At 49.9% G+C, this 20,053-nt stretch overlaps 1 long non-coding RNA gene across 3 annotated transcripts in view; it reads left to right on the forward strand.

The window, feature by feature from the left end:
• The window catches only part of LOC103315844, a 373,598-nt gene that overhangs the window by 191,707 nt on the left and 161,838 nt on the right, over positions 1-20,053 (forward strand). For all 3 annotated transcript variants that reach the window (XR_004344579.1, XR_001728826.3, XR_004226837.2), the window contains one exon: positions 576-607. This is a non-coding gene — a long non-coding RNA (uncharacterized LOC103315844). The remainder of the gene's footprint in view (positions 1-575; positions 608-20,053) is intronic.

Here is a 20,053-nt window from a genome sequence, read left to right on the forward strand (position 1 = left end):
GCGCAGCGCGCAAGAAAGAGAGAGTGTGAAAATATACGCGTCCGTATAGTCTTCATCCCGCGCGCAGACTCGAGCCGCCTCGGGCTATCCGCGTATATCCTCTCTCGCTTCGGCCTTTATTTTTCGCTGCGCGGTTCTTCCTTTTTTTTCACCGTCTCGAGCACGCACCGGCCACGCAGCGGCGCGATACATATATAGAGGAGCGAGCTATATTCTCGCACGTACACACATACAGCGAGGGCTTTCGTACGGTAGCTCGGCCATAACCGCGCGCGTCGCGGCATCATTTATATTTACGAGACATTGCGAGAGGGAGCGCGCGGCGGGCATTGTTACTGCCCAAGGGCCTTATAACCGGCGCGTCTCTGGGCCTTATAGGGCCCCGTGCGATCTTCGTGAGAGAGCGAGAGAGAGAGAGAGAGAGAGAGAGAAGCTTCTGCCGCCGCCGAGGTAAAGGGAGAAGAGATTCTCATCTCGATTGATCGGATTTAATGTACCGCCTGTGCGGGGGGCGCGAGTAGAGGTCTCCGCGATGCACAATTGGGTTAAAATGAGCTATTTCTCTTGTGTTGCAGGTTTCACTGGAGAAGCTGCGCTGAGCTGATGGGTGAGTACCGAAATTTTCAAATTTTTCCAAAAATAATAATTACCTAGCGTATTATAGCCAGAGGGGTATCTCTGCACTCCATGCCTTATTCAGCAAATTAGATTAGGACAAACGGCGCCGTATAACGCGGGAGCCGCGTGTCGAGCGTTCTTCATCTCCCCCTGTCAATCAGCCTTATTGCCGCGGCTACTCCTATACCCCGCGTGTGCGCAGGCAGCTATACTATGCCGAGTTATGAGCAGATAAAGCAGGACCTTAACCGCGTCCAGAACTGCCTCCTCTACTCGCGCGCACGCGAGAGCATCAATGATGCAGCCAACAGCCGGGCGTTTGTCTTCCTTTACGGAAGTTTACAGTCCCGCCGCTGTATATTATCCTTCGCGATCGCGCCTCTCATATATATATAATGCACAAGTTCTCATCCGCGCGACCTTCGATGCAGTGAGGAGTCTCGCGCGAACGGAATACCATTTCGTATTTGGGTTTCTCCCGAGCTCTTCCCGGAACTTTGCTACCGTCTCTTCTTCTTCTTCGACTTATAACGCGACGAATGCGCGCTTTGTATTCCGATATCGTCTGCGCGATTGTGTGCGTCTCTTTCTCAGCGCAGCGATCGAAATGAGAGATTTTGCGGAAATCGAGTCGCGTTGGTGTAAACTTTTTCCGAGATTGCGCTCTTTGTGACTCACGTGCGCGAGTGATTTAGATGCAGCCTGTGGACGCGTTTGTGATTCTCGTTCGAAATTCACGCGGTATTTTTATTCCGCATAATATTGGGAATAAGTCAATTTTCTGAGGTAAGCTCGAAATAAGCCCATTAGGGTGAGAGATTTCGAAAATAAGGAGATGAAGAAATCCCATCGGGAAGAAGACCGTGATTCGGCGTATCACACGCGGATATGAGGAAAAAAAAAAACATATATTCATCCCCGCGATAAAATACGTAAATACCGTATACACACAGCCGGTGTAGGAAAAGAAGAGACACAGCGCAGCCCCCACATTTCTCAAAATTCCTTCGTCCCTATACACACACGCGCGGAGAGTGGGTCGGTTCAATCACCCGTTTTCCGTCTCTGTATAGGCGTATACACGCGGCGGCGGTGGCGGCGCAGGACCTTAGGATTCTGCTGATCCTCGCGAAATCCCCGCTTTCTGGCCGACATCGAGGGTCCTCTCGAGCAATAGCCGCGTCGCCGAAAAGGGAACGACGTTTTAAACCGCAGCGATATCCGCTCGTTTCGACGAAGCAGAGAGAGAGAGAGAGAGAGAGAGAGAGAGAGACTTTGCGCGCACACGTAGAGAGAAAGTCCCTGTGGGACTTTGCTGGAAAACGAGGGGGTTGCTGCCTTTGCTGCTCCGGAGCTGATGTTCTTTTTGGCCGTGTTGCTGGCAAAAATTGCAAAGGGTTTTATTCCGACTGCGGTGGCTTTTGCCGGGGGTGGAGGGAGGGGGGATAGCTTGATTCCGTCGATTTTATATTTGAACGGCTGGGGTTAAATTATTACACGCGTTATTATCTCGATCAAAATAGCTTCAACGCGCGCGGTAAGCGCCTTTACAGAAACGAATCCTTTCTTCCTCAAATCCGCGAGAGAGCTCGTTTCTCACTCGGTTTAAATGCGCTCATAACAAAGATGATATACGAGCCCCGAAAACTCGTATCGTGACGACTTTCTCTCTCTTTTGGCCGCACGAGTGGGTAAAGATCGGGAGGGTAGTTAGGCGCCGGGGAAATAAGGGCCGAGAATCACGCAAAGAAATATAAAATTCCATCAATCCGACGACCGGCGAGCGATACATTTTTCCAGCGCTAACCGGAAGATTTTTCTTTACGCGCGTGTGTGTGCTGGGGTTTCAGGCCTTATTAATGATTGATCGGGGGATATCGACGTCCCCCCCCCCTGCGTACACAGACGCGCGACTGATATATGGGCCGGTCGCGCCGCCGGTTCGCACGTGACGCTATAAAACAACGCCGAGGAGAAAGATGATGCCGCTGCTGCGCTGCCCTTGCGGATTTCACGCTGCGTATGGTCCTGTGTATGGAAATGTTGTATATAGTTTGCTGGATTGATAAGGTATCAGCGTGTCGAAACGATTTTCCGGCGTGCGACGATATTTTTTTGTATCTATGTACATGCGTGTGGCTGAAATTAGACGCAATCTAGACGATAAATTGATTCGGACCTCGATAAATTCGCATAGGTTGAAATTTATTCTTACACGTATAACTATAGCCGGATGATTAATGCCTATCCCGAAGTTGCCCCCACGCGAACTCGGTTAAAAAGAAGTTTATTCTCGCTCGCATCCCCAGAGTCTCGCGTCCAACTTTCCCTATACACGCACACGTGACATATCCTCAAAAAATAAATTAACACTGACCTTATAGCAGGGCGCCGGCGTATAATACTAAAAACGCAATGAATCTTCGCCCCTCAGCGCGACTTCGGCCACCGCCGGGCAATTAAGCTCGGCGAATCTCCAGGTAGTTGAAAATAATTCTTGGATCCCGCACCGCCGGCAAGGCAGCGGAGAAAAAAAAAGAAACAGCAACACACACACACACACACACATAGGGGTTAAAGGTAGGCGTGCGCGCACGTGGATCCCCGAGGGTGGCATTAATCCCAGCAGAGGCTCGCTCTCACCCCCTGCGGCCCTAGACAACGGCGTAGGCAATCATATTTTCCGCCCCAGAGGCTCGATTCGCGTCAATGCGAATCAGACTTAGTGATCTAATGTGAATGCCGATAGCGTCTGATTTACTCGCTCCGGCTATGTGTGTATGGTGTAAAGCTCTTTTTCCGCGATAGCGCGCCTGCTTCTTTGGAATTATCGTGAGTGTGTGTAACGCCGGAAATTTGTATTCATGCTCGGCGGTCGCGGGATATTGAAAACCAGCTGAATATCGCCAAATGAATTTCCGCCTGAAAAATAAAAATCAAGCCTCGGATTTCGCTGATCGTGTATACTAGCCTCCAGATCTCTCGCGAACACATCGGTATATTCCCCTTTGGCTCATCTTGTTTCCTCCTCGTCTCTCTATACACCCGCTTGCGCTTTCGAACTTAAATTCGCGCTGTGCCCCGACGACGACTACTCCCTTGCCCCTTCTTCTCCTGGCGTTCTCGCGGCGGCGCACGTCCGCCTCTCTCTCCCCAGTGCTCTCGGCTTCCTTCCCCTTCGCGCGCGCTGGCTTTTTTCCGTTTTTCATTCGGATTCCCGTCACGTATGTGGCGAGAAAAATTGCAGCCGAGCGCTTTACTCGGTTCTGCACGCCTTCCCCTCTCGGTCTATCCCGTAGATCTCGAGACCTTATAAGGCACACGCCGGGGCTTGCGCCGCCGTGCTTGCGCGCCCAACCAACTTCCCCCGCGCTCTCTCTCTCTCTCTCTCTCTCTCTCTCTCTCTCTCTCTCTCTCTCTCTCTCTCTCTCGCGTACACAAGGATTCGATATATATCGCCGGAGCCGCTGCTGCTGCTGTAGGGAACTTCTCGGGAATCATTCGATAACAGACCGAGCGGAGAAATTTCTCATCGCTCCTGACGCTCGCGCGCGGGAGTATTTTTCCGAGGAATCACTCGCGAAGCGTCGGAATTATTCGAGAATTTCTTTTTTAACCGCTTACAGTTTTAGCTCGTGCGCTACTGCACGTCACAAATGTTTCAAGAGCGAATTGAAAGCGCGTGTCGCTATCGGGATTTCCATAACTTTGAATTGCAGAACCGCCGCTGAGGTTACGGAACTCTCGCGGCTGAATCGCGTCGCTTATTTTCAGAACTTCGGTATAAGTAAACAAACTCCGTTATCAGTCAGCCCCCGACAATAGCCAGATATACACACACAGAAAAGCAGTCGTTGGAGTCACTCCGTAAAAGAGTTAGAGCGAGGCAATGGCGCCGGCAGAGCGGAAGTGGCCGATCGCCGGGCACGAACTTCTATATGACCTACGGACGGACGTGTCTTTCCCTGAGCAGCCTCTCGCGTTCACACACACACACGCGCGCGGCTATGGCCATATACACGACATCCCAAGGAAAGACACGCGCATCCTGCGCGAGCCGTGACTACACGCGTCGTCGCTTCTTCCTCCGTCATTCTCTTTTAATACGTGTCCCCCTGTACACATCTCCTGGCGAGCGTCGACGGATGAGAGGACTGTTATATTCGCTCTGCGCGAGCTGAAATGCCAGACGAGTTCGGCGGCCGAAAAAACGGCGAAACAAAGCAGCCGCGCGCGATAACGAGCGTCCAGTGTACTATCCGCATTGTCTCTCGCAAAGCTCTCTCTCTCGCTTGCGATAAACATCTCATCTCACCTCGCGTATACGCGCTATAATACTCTCTCGGAACAGTGGCAAGGCCAACATAACAGAGAGAGAGAGAGAGAGAGAGAGAGAGAGAGAGAGAGAGCCAGCGACTATGCCTCGCTCGCTCACTCGGTAGAATGGGTGTTGCGCGCGCGGAACGCGGCATAAATATGTAAGAGCTACCCCCGTTCTCGTTCTGCGCTTCCTCCCTCTATTCAGCTCACGAGCTCCTCTCTCTCTCACTCTCTCTCTCTCTCTCTCTCTCTCTCTCTCTCTCTCTCTCTTTCTCTCTCGCTCCCGGCTGGCGCGACGTCATGGAGCAAGCTCGTGACGTAGCGCGGGCTGCGTGCAACGTCACACTGATCGAAGTCAGCTGGTGCCGGCGCTGGTGGTGGTGGAGCCTCCCCTGGAGGAGCCAGTTTCGCGCCCAGGGTCGTCCGAGAGCTTCGAGTTCGCGGCTTGCATGTATTCATGAGGCCCGTATACGTACGCCGCCGGATTCACTAGCTTTCGCTGCTCTCTCTCTCTCTCTCCGTGTCTCGCTTTCGCCTATCCGTTTCATTGCCAGGATGGGCTGGCTTTAAAGCACTGCGGCTTTCGTTTTTCTCGATTCGGCCGTGGTTTTCGCAGCTAACTAGTCTCGCATCGCGACGATAATCTGATACGGATCGGTACCTCTCGGAAGTCGCTCCTGCATCTGCATATCAGTCTTCCTCATCAGTGACGCAACAGAGAACTAGCCGGAAGGGCGAGCGTCGCACTCCTAGCCCAAAAAGGAAGCCCGCGGAAGGTATATACAAGGTGCTCATTGTGATGAAGCATGAGTCCGACCCAGTGGGGTAGTGGGGCAGGTCGGAACCGAGAGCGAGCGGATGATACATACATATTTATGTCGCGGCGTCGTCGCCGCCGCACACCCTCTCATCCCTTCTTCTCCCTCTCGCTTTCTCTCGTCGACTCTACTGGCCTGTGTCGTGCTATAGCAGCGGAGGAGCGACGTCGACGACTGCCGCTGCCATTGGCCTTCGCGCGCGAATGCGAGAGCTGCTGCAAGCGCGCGATGCTAATCAGGCTGTGCGCCGCATCCCAACGCGGACGAGAGAGCTTGCGCCGCACGATTCTGAAAAGCTGGCCCGTACGGCCGGCACGTGATGCGTCCGAAACTGGAGGCATCGATCCTTTTTTTTTCTCTTTCGACTAATGAATCTCAAACGTTCGCGATTTAAGTGTATACACACCCGGCGAATAATCAGCATCAATATGATCTCTCGCGCGCGCGCAGCGAAAATGAAGCAATTAAACGCAAGCCGTTTCATCAAATGACGCTCTCTTTTTTGCTCTCTCCGTAGCCGCAAAAACCGGCAAAATCGCTCGCGTAAAAAGTCGAGCACATCTGCGTCAGGATTTTATCCATCAAACGTCCGCTAGCAAAAAGTCAGCCTCTTAAAGCCTCATTAACTCGCGCAACTCGCTCATCGCAAACAAAGTAAATAGGAGAGCAAAAACAAATCACTCGCGCGCGAAGATGCCGTTGACTGATCCGATATAGCTGAGGTGTATGGAAAACTGGGTAAACTAGCGCGGAGAGCCTGATTTTAAGATCCGGGAATGCGAGAAAAACGAGCCGCTCGACAAACATCGCAAGAGCGACAGTAAACTAGTTGGCGACACTTCGAGTTTTCGATATTACTAGAAAATTTATCGATCGATTTACCGTCCCCTCAGGCTGCCCATACTTCAAAATTTTTCACTTTCGATGTATCCGCGGCTATTAATAGCTCCTCCCCCGACGAAACAACCGCGAAGATGTGCATACCACCTCCTCCTCCCGCGACAAGCTTCGAAGCGCATGATCGACGATAGGCGATACATCGCGGGGATAAGTGCAGCGCACGCACGCCTGTGCATATACACACATTCGCGAGGGGGGACAGACGACGACGTTGCGCGCGCGCTTGCATGTGTGTAGGCCCCGATTTATCGGCCGATAATATCCTTACGTAAAGTGTTTATGTCTCGGGCGCGCCATTAATAAGCCGTTTTCGCGACGCGGCTAGATAAGCGTCGCGGAGCCGTGCTCGAACGCGAATCATTATCGTCTGATTTTTTCCAACCAATGTCAGAGCGCTGACCGCTCTTTCGGCGCAAGCGGCGCCTTGGAACTCTCTGTGCGGGTATATCGCAGCGACAGGTTGATATTGAACTTTTCTCCGCTGAGTAGAGAACGAGTTTTTATTGGCCGCAGCTCGCTCGCGGGTGATTGATTCGCTTGTTTTCCACATAATTTTTCATTAGCCGCGAATATACGTGTCAATTAGGCGGAAAACTGCAGCCGTTCTGCTGATTAGCGACGATCACGCGGCGTCGCATCCCCCTGTGCTTTTCTTCTTTTTACGAGGCACGTTGTGTTCCGCGAAGCCTTACGCAACGAGATATAACTCCATTAGCGCGTAATATGTATCTCGTGCAGCCGATGATTCACTTTCAGGTTATATTGTACCTACGCGTTTTACTTAGCGCTCTCGCTTCATTATACGCACGTATACTCCCTCAGCCTCAGATAGCTGTAACCCACACTCGCGAATTCCTCACCCTAGGAAAAAAAAGCCATAAAATAATCCCTCGCGCACGAGCGCGATAAAACGCTGTATGCACAAAGTAATTTTACGTAAGAGCGATTTAGGAAATTCATAAATTACCGCGAGCGAGAGAGACCTCCTGACTCGCCAAAGATACATATTCATGAATCACACGTGCGACATCGAACAAAAGATCGATTAGCCGTCGATCGAGATTGTCTCTCTTAAGACAATATAGCAGCGCGTACGGCCGCCCACGCGGCTCTTGTCTCAAGGCGCTGCGCGCGAGCGGCGAAAGGAAAAATTTTCGGTGCGATATAAAATGCGCGCGCGCAAGAGAGAGAGAGAGAGAGTGTAATACGTCGTCGACCTCCCGTAATTCGACGTCCGCGAGATATATAAGCGACGCTATCGTTTTTCGCCTGAAAACTTTATTGCCCGCTTGTTATACCTCGAGCTGATAGCTCAAGGCTGAAGCGTCGCTAGGCGCCGTGCATGGGAGAGGAAGGATTTTTTTATTTTCCATCGCGGCTGCGAACCTCCGGGAAATTGTGTACGACGTCATATTTACGATAGAGAGCTGGTTATGGGTGTATTGCTCTATAGGAAGGTATTTTAGAGGCATAACTCTAGCTTTGTAGGTGGATCGAGCGACGCGGAATGACAACGCTTCGCCGACGACGAATATGGACCGTTAGTCATCTCGCGCGTTTTCTCGCAAACGCCTGTCTGCTTTGGGTGTGGTTGCTATGGTGACATTGCAAAAATATTCGTAAAAATACGCGCATATTATACTTCGAACTATTTGAAAATTCAAGGAAAGTATACCCTGCACTTCGCTCGTACACACGCGAGTTAATCATTTAACGCGTTGATGTGCCGCGCGGCGGCCCATTTAAAATTCAATCGTATTCTAATCGTAAAAGGCTCACGGCGCGCTTTTACATACATCAAAGTAATGTTTATCCGTGCCGGACGGCATTAGCATAAAAGGATAAACACTGTCATCAATTAAAGCTCGTTTTATTGGCCCATACTCCGCGGCACAACCTATACTAGCATTAGCCCCTTGCCTTTACTGTTAGGGCACGCTTCTGTCTCTCGGCCACGATATCGGCGGCACTTTTGAGCCACGAGATATGCGCGCGACTCCTTTGAGGACGACCGCGGTATAGTGTTAAGAGAGTCATCATCTCGATGGATTTTTCGGCGCTCGATACGGGTATAATCGAGTCGGCGGCGCGTTCCTGGCTGACTCACGGAAGTAATTTGTCGTTCGTGCAACGCTCTAGGAGTGCGAATGAAAAACGTAATTGCGATTGTTATTTGCATACATTATACGCGACTGCGTGCATATGTGAGTTAAACGTTTCTTAATTGCGGATTTTCTTTTTTTCATAGCCGGGAATTAAGCGCCTGAACGATGTACAATGTACGAGGAAGATTGTTTTTTTTCGTAAATTAAGAATCGATTTGCAACCAAAGCTCTATCCGACGCATGACCGATAGCGAGGCATAAAGTAGCTTTTAATCTCTATAACCTACATTGCGCAATCGACGCAACGCACACCTTATTTATTGTACACTCGTTACGCGGGCATCTTGTAAACAAAGTTGTTAAGATATCGAATGAAGATGGAGAAAAAAAAATAAATATAAAAGTTTGAAAAGAGAACGTCATGCGCATACACACGGAGAGACGATCGTCGACAGCAGCAGCACGTCGGAATGCTTTGTTTTTTCTCCCTCGAACCCGCAGCGTTATAAGATTTATTATACGTCGGCGCGTAACGACGCTTGAAAAACCAGCGGAGAATTAGACGCGAGCTCTCGATGAAAGCATCATCTCGCGGCCGAGAAATGCCGGGACTCTGCGAAAAAACGACGCGTCACATACGCACACACACATGCAGTATAACACACGGAGAGTAGCTTAAAACTCGTGCGCCTTGACTCTCATAACGCGCAGGACTGCAAGCTCTCTTGCGCGCCACGTGATCAAATTCCACGATGATAGTGCAACGCGCTAATGTTACGTAAGCATCCTCAGCTCTAGCCGCACACTATGCACGTATACGTGTGTAATAAACGCATTCCCCGTCTGAGTAATCCCCGGCTCTTTATGCCGCACACTGACGCGTCCGTGATCTTCGAAGCTCGCGACGACGAGAGAAAAGGAAAACGGATTAAACGCGCAGTTGGACCGCAAAAAGGAGAGACGGCGTAAGTGCGCTCGTCGATATACAGTGTCAATTAACGCGATTATATCGTATGGCGGGCACAACGATTCTCCGCGAGCATTAATAACTCCGATCCACGGTAATTACCGCTGAGACGATTTATCGCGGGTAATGGCGAGTAATGAGCCTCGACGACGCATCGCTCTCTCTCTCTCTCTCTCATTTTCTGGAAGAATATATACGTGTATCCATATGTTCCGCACCAGCTGTCCTTGCGACGCTGTCTTGAATAAACGAGAGAGAGAGAGAGAGAGAGAGAGAGACGCTTTTATCGTACGCCCACGCGCGGATATGCACGTGTTGCGAAGTATATGCATGACGGAGGTGTGAGAGCGTGTGTGCGTCGATCCGCTACTGCGTTAGGGCAGGCGACCTCGCGCAGCTCGGTGAGATTGAGAAAAGCGAGAGAGATGACTTTTTTTTAAAAATTCTCGGTTGTATCAAGGACGAGCTACTCGGCTTCTGGATCGGAAAACTACTTTCTGCGACACGTTGCGTTTCACGAATATAATCTGCGGATTAATGTACAGTAACAATGGCAATTATCGATGTCGGCTTTGTTCCAGTGCCCGATGTGTGCAATGAATCTCTCGAGAGTTTTCCTCCTCTCGTTTTCTCGAACATCTTAATTGTGTAACATTTATCCAACGTTGATTGCTCTGTAATCTTCTAATCTCAACAACAAAAACTTTTTCCTGATTCTCGCACGTACACGTCGCCGTTCCATACACTATCCTCATACGATATTTACTCCCTTACGCCGCTTATGCGATCGAATCAAAATCGCAGTGACACAGTTTGCGATTAATAGGCAATAAATCCTTCCAATATATAATCACATGCGCGCGCGAAAGCAGGTAGCCACTACCATTCCTAATTAGCCGTTCACAATCACACAAATATCTCAACACGAAAGTGCGCGACGCTCACAATCGATCACTCGTATACGCTGTGCGTATATTAGGTATCGACTTAATGTGATCGACTCTTGTACACGCATATCCTTGACTTTGGCTCGAGGGCACTCTATACGACTAGAGAAATCGTCTAGAAAAAAGCTTATAAAAATCGACTCGCGCGCGCGCAGATGGGATTATATTCAACGCGGAAGAAAGAAGAGAGAGAGAGAGAGAGAGAGAGAGAGAGAGAGAGAGAGAGAGGCCCGTAGGCGTATAGAGGAGCCGATCATTGCGGTGTAGTACGCACGCGGCGCGCGGCTCACCCCAATTTTAATCAGAAGCGATCCTAGAAGCTTCTTCCGAAACGGAACGTTACGATGCATGTAATTTATTTTTATTGCCGGCAATTTTTTCTCTCTCTCTCTCTCTCTCTCTTACCGACCCTCGCGAGAGCGAACGATCGGCTCTGCTAATTTCGCGCGAGGGCGTATAAAAGTGCCGTTCGAGCGCCGAGTGAGGAATGTCAAGTGTACGGTAATTCGAGCGATTGCGCGCCGTTTGGGGTAATTGATTTTTAAGAGCTATGGAATTAAACGTCGTGTATTTGTCATTCTCGAAAAAAAAAAACAAGATGTTATACCTTATCGTCAGATCTGACACACCTATCTCTTTACATCCGACCCTTATATTCTCGCGAAAGAGGCATAACGTACAGAGACGAGCGCCACACGGCTCGTGCGGCAAATTAAAGGGCGGATTCTCGGGGAAATAAAATTTTTCCCGGCACCGCAGAGACACACACACACGTATATATAAATAACCCGGGGTAAAAGTGTATATAACTCCTAATAAAAGCTCGCGGCCAGAGAACATAGCGCGCAAGGAATATAAGCCGCGGCGCTAACTCGCCTCTTTTTTTCGGGGGCAGATTCCATCTAACCGCGCGTATACGTATATACGCTTCTCTCCAGCTCTTATGTGGCGCTTCGCGGTTTATGCGCTTTCTCTCCACCGCCGCCGCCGCTGTTGTATTTTAAAGGCGCGGAAGATTTATCGCGACCAGAGAGAAAGAGATAAGTGTGCGTGTATGTGCGTGCGTGCGTGCGCCTCTTTTTTTCGGGGGCTATTATACGCGAGCGCGCTCTCGGAGGTTATTGCAGTAAGCCTTCTCTTGGGGGTTCAAGAATATTACGGGAGAGAGAAAGCGGAGCAGAAGCCTATACACACACCCCTGTACACAGGATCGGGCTCTCTCTCTCTCTCTCTTTATCCCTTGAGTTCGGATAGAGGAGCCGCTCTCGCTGCCTTGGGCTGTGTCAGAGTGTTCCGCCGCCGCCGCTTTTTTTGTCTCGCTCTGATTCTTTATCGCTCGCACTTTATTCTCCCTAAATTTCGCGGAGTCAAAGCCGAGGCACTACTGTATACTGGAGATAGGTGATCGGGACTCGAGTGGAGGCACTTATTCCGGGGGGTAATCAAATTGGATCGGGAAATTTAGGTGAGATCGTTTTTATTAAATGAATTTTACGCGTGTACGCAGGAAAGAAGGTGTCCCATGCTGTACTGAGCAATTACTGGATCCCTAAATAAAAGGCAGGTCGATTTACTTGTCGATCAATCATCAATATTATCGATTTACTCCCACCCGCAGATCTCATTTCTGCCGGCCACACTCGATTCGTCGTCCTCGCGGTTATCGCTCTCTCTCTCTCTCTCTCTCTCTTGCGCCTATACACGTCGCCTCACGTCCTCGGCGTCTCTCGCTTCTCTCTCGAATCTCAAGCGCCGGGCGGGGGAGGCGAGCTTTTTAAAGGCGCCCCACTTAAAAGAACACGCTTTACGTTTATAGCCACTCATTCGCCAGTACGTGAGCTGTCGGCAATTCCGTGCGGGGCGCGCGCGAGCGAGTGAGAGGAGCTACTCCGGAGTGTGATAAGCAATAACGACGGCGACGAGGTAGAGAGGGAGAGAGAGAGAGAGAGAGAGAGAGAGAGAGAGGAGCGTATGCTCCGGATCGTTTCGACCAATTGGGACCTGCGCGCGCGAGCGAGCGAGTTTTCTCCTCGGGGGTGGCTTTTTTCGATGCGCGCAATTGACGTTCATATCCGGGCTCGGGGATTGTGTGCAGGCTGAGCGAATTTTTTCCCTCTTGTAATTTCATTCGCCGAGCGTACGAGTATGATTTTAATAATTGCGTGTTGTAGATAAGATAAACAACGCGGAGGTCCGCATTGAAGGAAAAGAAAAATCAGCCCGACATTCCAACTTTTATCCTGAGCGCTCGAGCGCTTGCGTTCTTGGAAATTAAGCTCACGGTTCTCAATTTTCTGATTGGGTGGCGTCGGCGCTCGAGTTAGTTAAAAAATGAATTAAAAGTGTGATCCGGCAGTTGATCGAGAGACGGAAGAGAGAGAGAGAGAGAGAGAGAGAGTGAGAGAGAGAAAGACGGACGCCGCGCAGCCGAGAAAAGACTGGATCTGTTACGGCTCGTGATTCTCTCTCTCCGTCTGGCGCGTCTCGCTGCTGCTTATAGCATCTCTCCCTGGAGGACAAGAGAGAGAGAGAGAGAGAGAGAGAGAGAGAGAGAGAGAGAGACGAGTCGCTACCGAGAAAGAAACGGTCTAATTAAAGAAGAAGTCGAAGCGACAGAGTCCGACTCGATCTTTTTCTTCCTAGTAAGAACAACCTTACCCCTCATTTACCTACGAACGGCAGGAGAAAGCGAGAGACGTAAGATTCTCCTCCTCCTCCTCCCTCTTCTTCTCATCAGTGCGAGATCGCTTTTATTTTTTTTAATCGCCCGCCGCCGACGTAACTTTCCCACGACAAATTGCACCCTCCCAACGACCTCGCCGGGAAAACGAACGTCGATCTTTAACTAAAAAATTTCCGAATCTGGTATATCCCACAATAAACAATAAAAAAACAATCGCGCACCCCGAGCTCACTCGAGAACCACGAGGGGAGCTATCTCACACTGAGCCTATATCAAAAAGCCAATCCAGTCCTCTCTCTCTCTTTCTCCTCATCCAGCGCACGTGGCTCGTGGGTACAATTAAGCCGCGCGCGTGGAGCGTCGCGAGTCAATCTTCGAGGCTGGCGCTTAGCCTCGCTTTATTTAACGCGCGTTTAAAACTAATAAAAGCCGGGGGGTCGCGCGCGCCCGAAGTTGCCGTCTTAGCGGCGAATCTGCGCAATCAAAGTTGAAACTCGTAGGCCAAGCGCATTAGCTGTACGCAGGGCTGCTTTTCGGATATTTCCCGGACGCGACGCCGGAAAGAAAGCCGGCGGGACTGCGGATAATACCGCGATTAGCGTAGTCTCGCGCTTCGAGTTTTCGAGAGAAATAGGGGCTTGATAATACCGTCGGGTTTATTCTCAGACGACTCGAATTCGGATTCAGCTCGAAAACGACAACAGTCGAGAAATTTCGCACACGAACGTTATCGAGCAGTTTTTGCAGAATCATCATTTATCGCGCACTCGAGCGGCGCACTCCAGAGAGATACGCCGCGGCTGAAAATCGTTCCTGCGCAAACACCGAGGCTTGCGAAATTTTACGATACATACCCTCGTCGCCCTGCGCGCTGCACTTTCGAAAATCCTCAGAGCCTATACACTTGAGAAAATGCGTGCGATGCTGCTGCAGCACATCAAACAGACGTCTCCGCTGCACTTTAATGCAGGTAGTTTGAGTGCGACCTGCTGCTACGGCTGGTGGTCGTATTGACACGAGTCAGCAGGTGGTATGGCGTAGGACCTACCCCGCCTCTATGTAGGTATATAGCGGAATCGGCTGTTTGACGAGAGCGAGAGAGTTTGCGCTTATGGGAGGCGGAGACGTAGTCTCGTTAGGCGCGCATTGTTTTTCCTTGTTTATTCTGCTGGTGGTGGGTGGCGCAATCGGGAATGAACGTGCTGATCGCCCTAATGCGATTTTCGATGAGCCAACAACTTGTTCCCGTGGATTTGACGGCTGCTTCCGAGGTAAGAATGCCTCGAGGGTTGCGGAAGCGTGCGCGAAGGTAATTATGGAATTGGAACTGGAATTTGCATAAATATTTCGTTATATTATATGCGGTTATCAACGATTATTGCGATTTCAAAAGCGGCCATCTCGAACTCACCGTTAAAATTCCAGAAGTATGTATCCAGTAGTACTAAAACTACAGCTCCGTCAACACTTTTTACACCGTCTCGCAGAGCCCTCATCCGTAGCGCAAACCATAACTCGCACACACCTCTATAAACCAATAGAGCGAGAGAGAGAGAGCGAGCGCGCACTTATATTTACCTTTACCTCCAAACACTCTCTCTCTCTCCCGAAATCCGTCCTCCGACGCGCCGTCGAAAACAGCCCACACCCAAAATCAACAGCGGCAGCACAGTGTATAGGTGCGAAAAACCTGCCGCCGCCGTTCGCTGTCAATAAAACAATTAAACCTCCGGATGCCGGTAAGCGTCGCGCGCGCGCTCGTTCTCTTCCTTTAACGATTCCCACGTTTCGCGCTGCGTTTATAATACACCATAGAGCGGTACGGGGCCGAGGCCGCGCTAATACCAAACACATGTTGGACTACGACGTGCACCTGAGAGTAAGAGAGAGAGATGACCATCGCACCTTTCTCTCTCTTTACGGGGGTGGACTGCTGCGTCGCCACGTGTTGACCAGATGTGCGCGCTCTCGCACTTGCGCCGCGCTGCGAGAGGACGACAGGTACCATATAATATACCTGCGACGTGTCCCGGAAGGTGCCGCACGCACCGAATAGGGAGATAAACCGAAAATTTTGGAAGCTTCTGGGAAGTGGACGCGCGATGACGATAGCATCGGATTTATGGTCGGGGGAATGACAGTTTTTTCAGGGGGAGGAAAGAGAGAGAGAGCGGTACACACAGTTGTGTTTACAAGAGAGATTTGAGTCTTTTTTTTCTTCTTGCGTTTTGCTCGGTTTTTATCGCGGAACCATCTCCGCGAGAGCGTGTTATATTCTCGTATTTGTTGGTTGATATTGGTGTGTAACCATTTCGTGTTTCACTTATACGCTAACTTCTCTTCTGTATACGTAACTCGAAATTACACTCGATTAAGCGCCCTCCCACGCATTAATTCAAAGTTCGCGCGCAGGGGGTTGTACAAAGCGCGTACGAGCGAATTTCTCTAATTTTATTTTCCCGCTCCCTTTTTATTTAATAAAACGCCAAGAGCCGCCGCTGTGTACACCGATATAGGGCAAAACAAAGAAGAGGTGGCCGTTACACAAGACTGCTCGAATATAAGCCGAGAAAAAGCTCGAGGAGCAAAAGGTATGTATACGTATACGCAGCTATCCGGAAAAAAAAAGACGAAAGCCGGGGCAGAGGAAGGAAAGGGCGATAACGAGAAAGAGAGAGGAGGGAATCGTCGATCGCAAAAAGAGGAGAACGAGTGCCCGCGAGAGGAGGAGTATCCGGTCGTGTGCGCGCCGCGTGTGTTCTCCCTTAAAAGCAATCGGCTGTTCCTTCTAGTTTGAACGTTTCGTCGCCCCGCGCCGCGGCGGATCTCGATGCTGAGCCTCGCTTTACACCGGGGATGTGTATACCGCCTACGATGAAATTATTGCGGTCTGTAGTCCGCCGCCGCGGTAGGCTTTTGCGGTTCGTTCGTGAATTATATACGTCGGCGCAATGAACGCCCTCGTATAGCTCGCGTTTATACTCGATTTTTCTCCGGAGATAATACAGCAAATATAGTAATTCGTTCTCGTATTTACACACAACGAAAGCGTCAGCCGCCTCTGATTAATCTATCTTGGCTATTAGTATAGCCAACAATTTACAATTATGCAAAAAGGCAGCTTTTATGTTTATTCAATAGCTCGCGATCGGACTCGCGCAATTTTTTCCCCGCCATATAATAGCACTTAGGCCGAATTTTTTCAATCGCCGCTATCTCGAGTGCGCTCGCAATAATATAAATCGATCGAGCTCGACGGCGGCGGCACGTGTCGGCGACGCGCGCGAAATAACGATTCGATCGCGCGCGGGGCTACTATTATATACGTGACAGTGCAGTGCGCGCAAGGTGCAGGCATAAATTAAATCAATAATAACGCTCTCGCGCGCGATGTGTGTATAATGTATTCAGCGTCGATCCAGCGGACGCTGCTGGCCTCTAATCCGTCGTGAGCGCGAGCCGAACCTTTCAAACCAGTCCTTCTCGTTTCTTCGCGCTCGGATGTGTAACTCGGAGCTATATATACTACTATAGCGCGCGCAACGTTGTGACATAGCTCGCGCTCGTTTTTACGCAATACGGTGTGCGGTGTATATGTATATACGAGTTTGCAAGCGCGGATCGGAACCATTTTTCTTTTTTTCTTTTTGCATGGTGCACGACCAGCGCTGCGCTGTCATGGTTACTTGCGTTTGGGAGATATCGTTTACCGCGAGCGTATATTTTTGCGCTCGCCGAGTCGACTAATTGAACGCTCGTATCGATATCTACGAATTTCCACGTTACAGCTTTTCACGCACTGTACGATCGTGAACGTCCCGAAATGTAAAACACGGTAGTTATCTGTCTCTGCGTGAAATTCAAATTGCGAAAGTTGACTAATCCAGCGTGTCGGAAAACTCATACATCACTATACCTCTGCGACGGCCGAAACAAAGCGCGTCGCGCCGCAGCGCCAAAACTCAACGTACAACAATTTCAAAATTCGGCTATATTACACGCGCGCGCGTTTCGGATTACCCCATCAACCTCGCTCGCCGATCTCTGGACACGCACACACGGATACATCCACGCGACGAGGACGACACACGACCAAAAGTGTGCAGCACGTACGTGCGCACATACATACGCGGAGCGTTTTAAAAGCCCAAGGAAATTGTGACACAGGCGCGTCGGCTATTACGAAAGATCGTATCTCGCCGGTCTCTCTCTCTCTCTCTCTCGCGGTGGGCGTATTGCATCGGCATCGCTCTCTCTCTCTCTCTCTCTCTCTCTCTCTCTCTCTCTCTCTCTCTCTCTCTCTCTCTCTATCCACCTCCGCTCTCTCGCATCCCTCTCCCGACCGAAATAACGCGAGGAGAAAAAAAGCGAGCAGAGGAGGATATACTTCCGGTATACGTGCGGGATTGTGCCGAAAATTCATTTTGTTATTGTTTTGCTCGATCTACATAACGCGCACGTGTAGTATACCCGATACGCTCGGTAGATATAGTTGTGTGTAGGAATGTATGTGTCTACAAGGACTTTTTTTTTGAACGCACAATACGCGCGAAGCGAAGAACGAAGAAGAGACGACTTTTCAGGAGCGTAGGTGTAGAGAGAGGGAGAGAAAAATGAAAAGAGCGAAAGAAAGGATTGAGCAGTCGAGACGTTAGCAACAAAAGGGGTGTCGCGCGCGAGAAAGAGAGAGAGAGAGAGAGCAAGAGTAGAAGATGGCCCTTACAATGCGCCTCTGATAAACGAGCCGAGATTGTCTGTCTGACTGACTTGACTCTTCTGAAGCTTCTTCTTCTTCTCCTGCCTTTCTCTCTACGACTCCTTTTTTCACTCTCTGGACGCGCGTACGCGCGCCGGTTATTCTATGTGTCTGGCGCGAGCCAAGACGAGAAAACGAGATCATCGCCTCGATAGATTTTTCGAGCAAGAGGCTTCCGTGCATACAGCCATTGAACCGTCGCTTTTTTTCCATAATCGGTGTACGTGTATATTTAGACCATGAGTAGAAACAACGCAGTAGCCGCGCGATTATTGAGAATCTCACTCTTTCGCGCCACAAATCATGTTTTAACAGTTACACATTTGCGCGCCGCGAGAGAGATTATACCCGAGCGCGTAAAAAGCGCGCAATCAATCAGCCGCGACTTGAGCAAACAAAGGATCCATCAATAGGCGCCGTAAATTTTCCGTAATCGCGGCGAAAACCTAAACAAAAATCGAAGAAAAACCCACGAAAACTCGTGCCGAGTTTCAAAAAGCGTACTTATCTCGCGCGATATTAGCATGCGAGCTCGAGACACGCATTGTCCGGTTTTTCTCGCTTACTTTTTCTTTCATTCCGCGCGACACGTGTACACGTCTTACGTAACCCGAATTCGCCGTAAAATGTAAAATCCTTTACTCTTATATGCCTTCGGAGATGAACTCTCGGAATAGTCCACGTGCGTAGGTATAGGCTTTCCGCAAGACAATTACGCAAGTTCTCTCTCGCGCGAAATATCGAATCCTCAATAAGCAACGCGCGATCTTTATCGCCGGCGTATAGACTATGATTTACAATGCAGATCTCTCTCGCGGCGTTATTTTTTTTCTCGCCGCCGCTGCCGCCGCGATCTCAACAGGTGAATTGCCATCAGCGCTGATTACATCGGGATCAATATTTCGCGCGGATTCGTGTCTTTGTTCGACTGTTTTTTCTCTCCTCTAAATCGAGTGTCACAAGGAACATAATTAATGGCAGTTTGCATCGAGTTTCGTGTCGGCCGCAAAAAGACGAAATAATTAAAAGCGCAATCGCGCTATCGAGTGAGAAGATTGATCGTGTGTAGTTTCGAAAATGTTTAATAAAAGCGCTGCGCAGTGTATAATTATCCCCCGATAAAACTCTCCGGCGGTATAGAAGGAAAAAGCGTAGTTTTTCGCGGATCGGACTCGCCCATACACGGGGGTGGATCTCGCAAGAGTTATATAATCCATAATCTCGACGAGTCTACACGTATACAACACGCCGCGGACAGGATGTTACTGCTCGTTCTTGCTTCTCGTCCAGTATAGCGCTACTGGCGAAGCATTGTGTCGTTGGAATTCTCGTAAAATAATTAAGAGGCTTCTCCGCGCTGTTCGGTAGCCGGTGCAGCCTGGCTCACGGTATTTTAAAGGCTCGTAAAAGGGACATTAAAATCTCGCCGTCGCGAAAGATGCTCGCGCGAAAGTCGCTTCTTTCTTAGGAGGAATTAATTGACGCCGGTAAGAAACTCCTGTGCGCGGCCTCTGTGTGTGTGTGTGTGTGTGTATCGCTTTATAATTTCGGGCCCAGGATTTTCAGTTAACCTTTTTGCCGGGGGTAATAAATCCCCGGGGGTGCGAGAGAGAGTGTAGCTCTTCGTTAAGTCTATCGCTCCGTTGTAAATTTGCTCTCTCTTTTGTTCTCCGATCGGACGTAGTCGTATACTTGGCGACAAATTCGCGCGGCGCGATGTGTGTGTGCTGTGATAAATTATACCGACGGGTGTATCGAGGTAATTATAAGCCGATCGATCATTCAACAGCTAATGGTATATTTAGAAGGTATGATATGACGATCCGAAAAGGCAAAAAGTTTATCGCTTGATTACGGATTCCATTACTCGCGCGCTTTTCAGATACTCTTACGCAAGTCGTGTCAGCTGCAGAAACAAACACACACACACACACACACA

Source organism: Nasonia vitripennis, chromosome 2 (assembly GCF_009193385.2).
Source record: "Nasonia vitripennis strain AsymCx chromosome 2, Nvit_psr_1.1, whole genome shotgun sequence".
In the NCBI taxonomy this organism is placed as follows: Eukaryota; Metazoa; Arthropoda; class Insecta; order Hymenoptera; family Pteromalidae; genus Nasonia; species Nasonia vitripennis.